This window comes from Clarias gariepinus, chromosome 18 (assembly GCF_024256425.1).
Source record: "Clarias gariepinus isolate MV-2021 ecotype Netherlands chromosome 18, CGAR_prim_01v2, whole genome shotgun sequence".
Classification (NCBI taxonomy): domain Eukaryota; kingdom Metazoa; phylum Chordata; class Actinopteri; order Siluriformes; family Clariidae; genus Clarias; species Clarias gariepinus.
In genome coordinates, this window is record NC_071117.1 from 7,553,329 (window position 1) to 7,562,367 (window position 9,039).

Below are 9,039 nucleotides of genomic sequence, written 5' to 3' on the forward strand. Positions count from 1 at the left end.
CAAAATATTGAGACTGGACTGACTAATCAACACAAGTGCAGACACACTGACCTACACCACCAAATTATCGTACACACCAACCTGTAAATGCTTCACTGTTTCTAACAATCTTTTTGCACAATGATCATTACTGAACTACATTTTTGCACTAATTCCTCAAATCTTGCTGCTGTTTTAAGGAATGTTTGTTTACCCACTACCTCAACACCATATTTTATGTTCTGTTATGTCGTGGTTGCGCACTGTCACTTTGTTGTTGCTCTTGTTTGCACATTTGCACGTGCACTTTATGTTGTCTGTAAAAATGTTACTTAGCTAGTTAGTTTTTGTTAATTTATGTTGTAATTTATGTTAGATCTCTCTGTCCTGTCTCTGCTAGCCAGTTAACTAGGCCTCTTGGTTAGCTAGTTTAGTGTCTCTGTTAATTTATGTTGTAAGTTTATGTTGCATGTAGCACCTTGGTCCTGGAGGAACGTTGTTTCGTTTCACTGTGTACTAACTGTATATGGTTGTAATGACAATAAAGCCCACTTGAACTTGAACTTGAACTTGAACTTGTCTGCTGTAGCGACCCATTGCCAGGAGCAGCCGAAAGACCAACAACAATTTATCTGATTTGCAAAAAAAAAAAAAGAAAAAGATGAGTTAGGCCACCCAATAATGCAAGTAAAGAATGATTAATATGAATGAGTACAACATTCAGTTCTGTTTACGTAAAACTGGAAACATCATTACTGAAAAAAATTGATGTAACTGATTACCTCAAATCTTTATCGTTTTGCCAACTTATTTGGATTTACAGTGATAAAGCACCAATAAGTGTTTTAAGAGAATTTTTATGATGAAATTTTACTTCAAGACTTTTGAGATATTGTGTACAAGTGTTGGTTATTTAAAAAGAAAACTTGTTTCTTTTAATATAATGTTTGTTTGTTTTTTTACAATTATTATATATATATATATATAATATGCATATGCATTTGACAGGTATTATTATTTCTGTGGTTGGGATCAGGGTCATTGTGGTATACTGTACATTCATACAGTGTAGTGAAAAACCCTACCTACTTACCCCTTCCTGATTTTGTCTTTTTTTTTTGCATATTTGTCATACTTAACTGATTCAGACCATCAAACTACTTTTAATGTTACAAAAAGATAACCCGTGTAAATGAAAAATACAGTTTTTAAATTTGTTCATTTATTAATGAGCCATTCTTTCAAGCAATTGCGATAACTGGTAGAGAGTGTTTTACATCACTTTAAAAGAATTTAGGCCCACTCTTCTTTGTAGAATAGTTTAAATCTGTTTAAGTATCTCAATAGGAGTTAAATCCGAACTTTGACTAGGCCACACCAAAACATCACGACTATTATGCCAGATCTAACAGGACTCACACGTTCCAAAATGTCAACCCAACAGAAGACTGAATATTTGCCCAAATGTCTTGGGGTTTTTAAGATGTTTTTTTTGGCAAATATGAGACATAACTTTGTGTCATTTTTGGTCAGGCGTGGCTTTCTTACCATGTTTTCACACAGGTTTGGACGTTTTTTTTTTTTTTTCTTAATAAATGAAATCATAATTTTACTGCATTTTGTAATTACTCAGGTTCTTGCTGTGTAACATTAAATTGTATTTGGTGTTCTCAATCATGCATGTATGACAAATTTCTACATAAAAAAAGGATACTGGGCCATTTTTTTTCACAGCACTGTACGTTATGGTCAGATCTATAATGTTTGTTCTATGTGTTTTAATTAGGTTTCTGGATAAAACAAGAAATGCTGCTATGACAATCTTGGACATTGGCATGCTGACAGGTTTCATAGCAGATACAGATGACCTGAAAAATGTATGAGCTTATATATAAAAATAATAGAAAAATAAACTGTGTATATATATGGGTCAATGACGTGACGCGCCCTTTTTCTGTCCGGGTTAATTTTATTTTGCAGAAAAAACTAAAAAATACATAAAAATTTCTCATCTACTTGTTATACCTTCTTTACCTACTAAACCACTCTAACTTCACCAAATTTTTAAGTTTTTCATCATTTTTTCATTATCCGAAGTGCCAAAACAACATATGGGGCGACCGTCCGGCCTTGACTTTAGTTAGGACAACTGGTTTAAAAACACTTTAAATCAACTTAAATATATCCCTTTTTTTAGTTGGCATAATTTTAAACATGTTTTACATCCATTGACAAAACAATAAAGCATTTGCTCATATATTTCTATCATGATATACAAACGAATGTTGTCCGAATTATGTTGATTCTATCCATTTCATCCGGGGCGACCATCAACAAACCACAATTTTGGGACCTTTATTTTAAAAACATCTCAAGGATGGGATACTGCATCAGCCAGACACAAGTGAAGACCCCCTGGAAACAACTGTATAGTAAATCAGTCTCTCTCATATAGTAAGAAAAAGCTGTTTTTTAACGGCTGTGATGTCGTAGTCACTTTTGGTCATCATGTGGGGCGACCACCCCAAAACTGTGAATTATATTTTTTTTCCACAAATCTATATTTTGCTGATAAATTTGATTGTGCCGTGTCACTAGAAGAAGCTAGTTTGGTTTCTGAGGCTAACCGTTAGCCTGTTATACTTGAGTAAACTTGAAAACATCATATGGGGCGACCGAGTATCATGTGGGGCGACCACTGCTAAATGTTTTAAATGATTGATATATGTCCTATATTTGTAGTTTTCATATTCTATATTCATATAGATAAATCAATTATAGAAAAATACATAGAGTTAATTGTTTAAGTATAATTATTTGTATATTTTATCTTTTTTTCTAAATTCAGCCATTTTCCATTCCTTTTATAGGGATAAACATTTATTTTAACTGGATAATGAAGGAGACTCTGATATTATAGAATAAACTTGTGAAATAATGGTTCAAAATGAAAGGGCACTAAAGTTTATCTTTCTTCATCAGTTTATCTACTTACTGATATGAGTTCAACTAGTCTTAATGATACATAAAAATGTGAATTCTGAGATATATATTACGGTCGCCCCAGATGACTTTTTTAAGGCTTTTTTTTTTTTAAAGTCTTATCCGTCAATGACCCATATATAACAATTTTTAGCTGAACCAAACTCTAACTTTTTGCACATGCGCACATGTCTGGGAGCCATTCAAAACTTGTTTGTTTTAATTTTAATATGCAAAAAAGATGACTATAGTGTTAGAAATTGATAGTGTGGGTAATATTAGAAGACTTTTGGGTGTCTAGAACGGATTACCAGCATTTACATTATTTCCTATGGGAAAATACGTTTTGCAATAAGAAATTTCGCCCAAAGAGCGCACCTCGCCTTGAGATTCTTGTTTGTTCTGACCTTTTCCTTAGCTAAAAATAAGAAAAGAAAAAAAGATTTTCCGCCATGTCAGAATTATCAAAAAAAACTTTTCCAAAATAACACGTACAACAACAAGAGAAACTCATATGGTTAAAAAAATCTCGGCTCTTACATCATGGCCAATCATTTTAAAGTGTGTAAACATCTATAAATCTTGATTAGGGAATCCAATATTACTGTGCAGAATCATAATCAATGTTTTTTAAATATTTTCTTTTTAGCTGATGGAAAAGAAAGACAGGTATATTCAGAGGTTTGAGCAGAACAAACAGCTTTCAGAGAAAGGATCCCTTATCATCTACCTGGACAAGGTACTGACAACAGATAAGGATAACAATCTAAGCAATACACTTGAACACTGAAAACAATGCTGTTGTGTAAATGCTATAAATAATTATGCTACATTTCATACTATATATGTTTACACATTCATTTCACTCACTGAAAATTCAGCTCATATCCACTTAACACTTCCAATCTCACAACAGAGGATTGGTTACTACAAACAAATCTATATACATTTTTTTAATCTATATAAATACATATTATTTAATTATATGGTATATTTATTTCATGTATTGTTTCTTTTGTAGCATAATTATCAGGCTTTAAAATTTTTTCATGAATTTTCTAACTTCATTTCTCTCTCTTCAGGTCTCGAATAGGTATAAAGAAAGAATTGCTTTCAGAGTTCACATGGTGTTAAAAGTCGGGGTTCCTCAACCAGCAGCAGTAACGGTGTACGAGTATTATAGCAAAGGTGAAACGATCATGAATTACATTTGAAAACACATGAAAGGCTGAGTTGAAGTCACTTGCCACACCCAGGCCTGATTAATGCCAGACGTATTGAATCAAGAAATTAATTAAATAGAACCTGACAAAGGGAAGCACACAAAAAGATCTCATATCATGTCACAATAAAAAAAAAAAAGAAAGAAACAATATAATTGACATATGTCTGTCTGGAAAGGGTTGCAAGGCCAATTCTAAGTCTTTAGGACAGCAACAAATAGAGAAAATGTGGAACAGTTGCAACTGCAGGGGGTAAAAGATTCATCCAGTCACAGGCCTCACTTCAGTGATATTTATAATATTTATAATTTTGTAAATATTGTCCAGATCCTTTGACTACTGTCAATAATTTTTTTACAAACAACAGAGAGGAAAATTCTATTAAATCAGGATCGCGGTGTTGATGATTCAATCTCCGGTAGTATCATTCCCTCTCCTGTAGTCGTTCCTAACTTCTGAGACAATTGGCTCATATTGAAAATCACCTCCAGGAACAGCACGTGTGTGTGATGCTATGTGCTATGTGTTACACTTGCCTCAGATAAGATCAGTGTTCATGATTCAATAAAGAGAAAGAGACTGGGCAAGAATGCCATCCATGTGAGAGTGGGAGGTTTTGCAGCAGGACATTGATGCGAAACACCCAGTAAGTCCACTACTGAATCTCACAAAAGAAAACAAAATTAAGGTTTTGGAGTGGTCTTGTCAAAGTCTGGACTTAAATCCGACTGAGATCCTTAAACAAGCCAATTAAAAAGGGCACTGCATATCATCACAAAGGCATCATCCCAACCATGAAGTATGATGGAGCTTTGGACCTGCTATTCTGCGTCAGGTCCTGGCCATCTTGCAGTCATACAGGGGAAGATAAATTCTCAAGCGTATCAAAACGTTCTTAAGGATAATGTGAAAATGTCTGTACATCAGATGAAACTCTGGAGAAGTTGGGAGATGCAAAAGGGCAATGGAAACACAGAAACACCAGAGCAAGTCAACAGAATGGCTTCAGAAAAAGTCAGAGCCCAGACCTTAACCAAATTATGATATTCAATGATTTAAAGAGAGCCATACACATGAGACATCCACAAAAATATGACAGCGCTAAAGAAGTTCTACCAGGAAGAATGGGCTAAAATTCCTCCTGAACGATGTGCAGATGATCCACAGCTAAAGGAAGCACCTGGTCGAGGTTATTGCTGCCAAGTGGCATCAACCAGTTATTAATTTTAGGGGTCTTAAATACCTATTCCACTTCTACTATTTTTTAATGTTGAATAATTGGGTTAATAAAGGCATGAAAGATTAAAATTATGTTTTATTTTAGGTACATTATGTTTGTCAATACACTTGACTTGTTCTGTGTTTCAGAGAACACTTGTGTGAAGTTTTATGACCCGCACATGCAGCAGACGAGCGGCTCGATCTATGTCCTCTGCCCTACAGAAGTCTGCAGCTGTGCTGAGAGTATGTTACAGGATTAAATTCGAATTTTGGTGTGTGTATTGAAAATGTAAGAAAATAAAAATAGTTTTTAAAAAAATAATAATAAGAAGAAGAAGAAGAAGTTCCAGTTCTCCTTTCCTTATGTCTTTATGACTTTTGATAAACTGGTCAATCAAAGAGCAGAAGTGTTTACCAGCTGGAGTAATTTGTGTTACAAATTTGAAATTGTATTTGAAAAGATACTAAGAGATTAACAATGCCTTCACACTAGCAAGCAAAAAGCAACAAATCCGAATGATAGGCTTCAATGGTTGGTATGTGTAGTCCAATGAGCTGGCTGGTGGGAGGGAAATGGCAGGTGTTTTAATTCGGGAGAAAATGTGGGGAAGAAAAAGAAAATTAGTTTAATACATTTTACGTGTGATATGGATTTGTTTGTCAACAATTAAATCAACAAGTCGTCGGATTTGTCATCAGAGACGGATCTACGGTATAAAAGAACAAAGTGTGGGATCCTTGTGCTTGTGCCAGTTCAATGTTATACAATGATGTGGTATGAAATAAAAGATAATTCAACTATAGATGCTTCTAGACCGAGCTATCACTTAAATTGTTCGGCTGCAGAAACGAAGCTTTGAAAGATTTTCGAATTTCATAAGAATTAGCCAACTGGTGATTATGTTACTGAATGGCAGATCACCCTTAATAAATAGAAATTAAATGCAACATCGAAGAACAGACAGCACCCTGTCGAGTTGGAATTAATTTTCTGTTACAAATTGATTTTATGCCTCCAGCAAACTGCCCACGGCTGAAGGAGCCTGAAGTTCCAAAGGAAACAGAACGCAGTAAAGAAGCCTGCCGCAACAAGGACTTCAGTATGTGTTCTCTACTCTGCCTTAAAAATCAGCAAAGCATCATTTAGAACCAGTATTATTAATAGTTAAAGGAATATATAGGATTTAAAAAATAAAAGTTAGAGAGAACCTTTCATACAGAAAGATTTATTATTTATTAATTAATGAGTTAATTAATTAATTAATTAATTAATTAATTAAAAGTTATATTATGTTAATATTTATTTATATAGCTTGTTTTGTTCTAGAAAAATTGTTTTAACCTTTTTTCAGTTTACAAAGCAACTTTGGAAATGGTGACGAGAGCAGGATCAACAGACGTCTACACTTTCACTATAATAAAGGTTATTAAAGAGGGTGAGTACAGAAGAAATGCGATGTGGGGCTTCTAATTTGAAATTTAAATAAAATAAAAACAAAAATATACTTTGGTAAGTTTAAATGTCATGTTTTAACCACAGCAACTTCGAGACCAAACTGCTGAGAGACCAATATCATTAATCTACTGGATAGTTGTTGTTTTTTATCTCTAACCTGCATCTTTGTGTTTTATAGGGACCGACAGAAATGTGCTGGATGACTTAAGAGACTTTTATGCTCATATGCTTTGTAAAGACAAGCTTGGTTTGAAGGAAGGCAAGGACTACCTCATCATGGGCCCTGAGCCAAAAATCATTGGAAAAAAGTAAGGGTCATGTCTATACTTTACTACTAAAAGTTTGTGCACCCCTGGCACATATATGGCATGTCTCATTCAAGATTTACATGACAAAAACATTTACAAAATAATTTTTTTTTGCTCCATTTATTTGTGCCCGATGATTCTGGTTCCATTTTAGTGCTATAATCTTGTTCTTCCTATAAGATCAAAACACATTTCTGTTTTTGTAAAACATTCACCCACATGTGCACCTTCTGATTAGCACTTTTGCTAACATTTGTTTGTTTCAGTTTAAAGTTTATTTGTCTTGTGCACAAAATGTAAACATTGAAATGCCTGGTGTGATGCTTAGGATGTTAAGGGTGTAGAGAATCATTTTATCCTCATTTTTGCACTCCTGCTGCTGACCCTCTGAAGATCTGACTGTGCTTTCTTGAACACCACCATGTGCACAGAGTTGTAGACTGAATTTCAAGCTCTGGGTTTGGTCCCATCATCAGCTTTAATACAGGGCTTCTGGTTCAGGATTCAGGATTTAGTGCAGATTTTCTTTAATAATGTTTAGTGCACATCCTGATTATATCAGTAAAAGATTTTGAGTTTTCATTATGTCTCTTGATTAGGGGTAGTGGTTGCTCAAGTGGTTGAGGCTCTGGGTTGCTGATTGAAGGGTCATTCAAGCGTCACCACTGGTGGGTCCTTGGGCAAGAGCATTACCCCCACAATTAAACAGTTCTCTAAAACGTTTATAGTCTTATTCTAAATGTTCAGTGCACAACCTTCTGTCCCAGCTGTAAATAGTAAAATGCAGTAAAAAGTAGTAACCTTGCCAAGATTTGGCAAACCTTTGCAAAACATGTGGTGCATTCAAATTAGAGTAAGATGTACACAATTTGGATACTTAAATTCAATTGCAAGGAAGCACAGTGGCTTAGTGGTTAGCACTGTTACCTTGTACCCTTTGGGTCCAGGTTAGATTTCTACCTCAAGGTCTGTGTGCATGGAGTTTGCACGTTTTCTCCCCGTGCTGGTTGGGTTTCCTCTGAGTACTCTGGTTTCCTCCCACGGTCCAAAGGCTTGTAGATTAGGCTAATTGGCATTCCCAAAAAACTATCCGTAGTGTGCGAATGAGCATGTGTGTGTGTGTGTGTGTGTGTGTCCTGAAATGGAGTGGCAACTTTGTATACAGTATAAAGAGATATAGATGATGAGTGAGTGTTTGCTCTAATTAAAAACTTTTTATCTTTTTTGTCAGTTACCGCTACACAATTACTACGCGCACTTGGATAGAGTACTGGCCCACGCAGGCGGAAAGTCAGGAGAACAAGCACAACAATAAGCAGAGATACAACGGGCTGAGCAGTCTGGCCAACCTGTTAGAGGAATTTGGATGCACAACTTAAATGCCTCAACAACATGAACATGTACATGGAGCTCGATTCACAGCTTACAGTATATCACTGTTTACCAGCTGCAACCTAATTAAATACCAACAAACATTTAAATGCATTAATATTTAGAATTCATGGCAGTTTTAGGCATGACATTAATAAATAAATAAATAACATCTGACATTACTAAAATATTTTTTACTTTTTTAAAACATAGGACATGAACCTCAATTCACAGTTTTTACTCCTGATTACTACCTGCAACCTATTCCACATCTGTATTTTTAAATAAGATTGTAAGCTGAATCATGATGACAAAACAATAAAAACTAAACAAAAATGTGTTTTGCTTCGAGCATTACATAAAATAAATTAAATAATCAAATAAATAAAATCAAATGTAAAGTTCTTGCAATAAAAACTGAATTCAGTGTGGGTTATTTTATTAGTTTGTTTTGTATGCTGTGGGTTATTTTTAAATGCATTTAAACTCAACAAATATA

General features: G+C 34.6%; 1 pseudogene; it reads left to right on the forward strand.

Annotated features, from left to right (window-relative positions):
- LOC128506404 (complement C3-like) overlaps positions 1-8,622 on the forward strand; it is a 70,253-nt pseudogene extending 61,631 nt beyond the window's left edge.
- Positions 8,623-9,039: the final 417 nt, after the last annotated feature.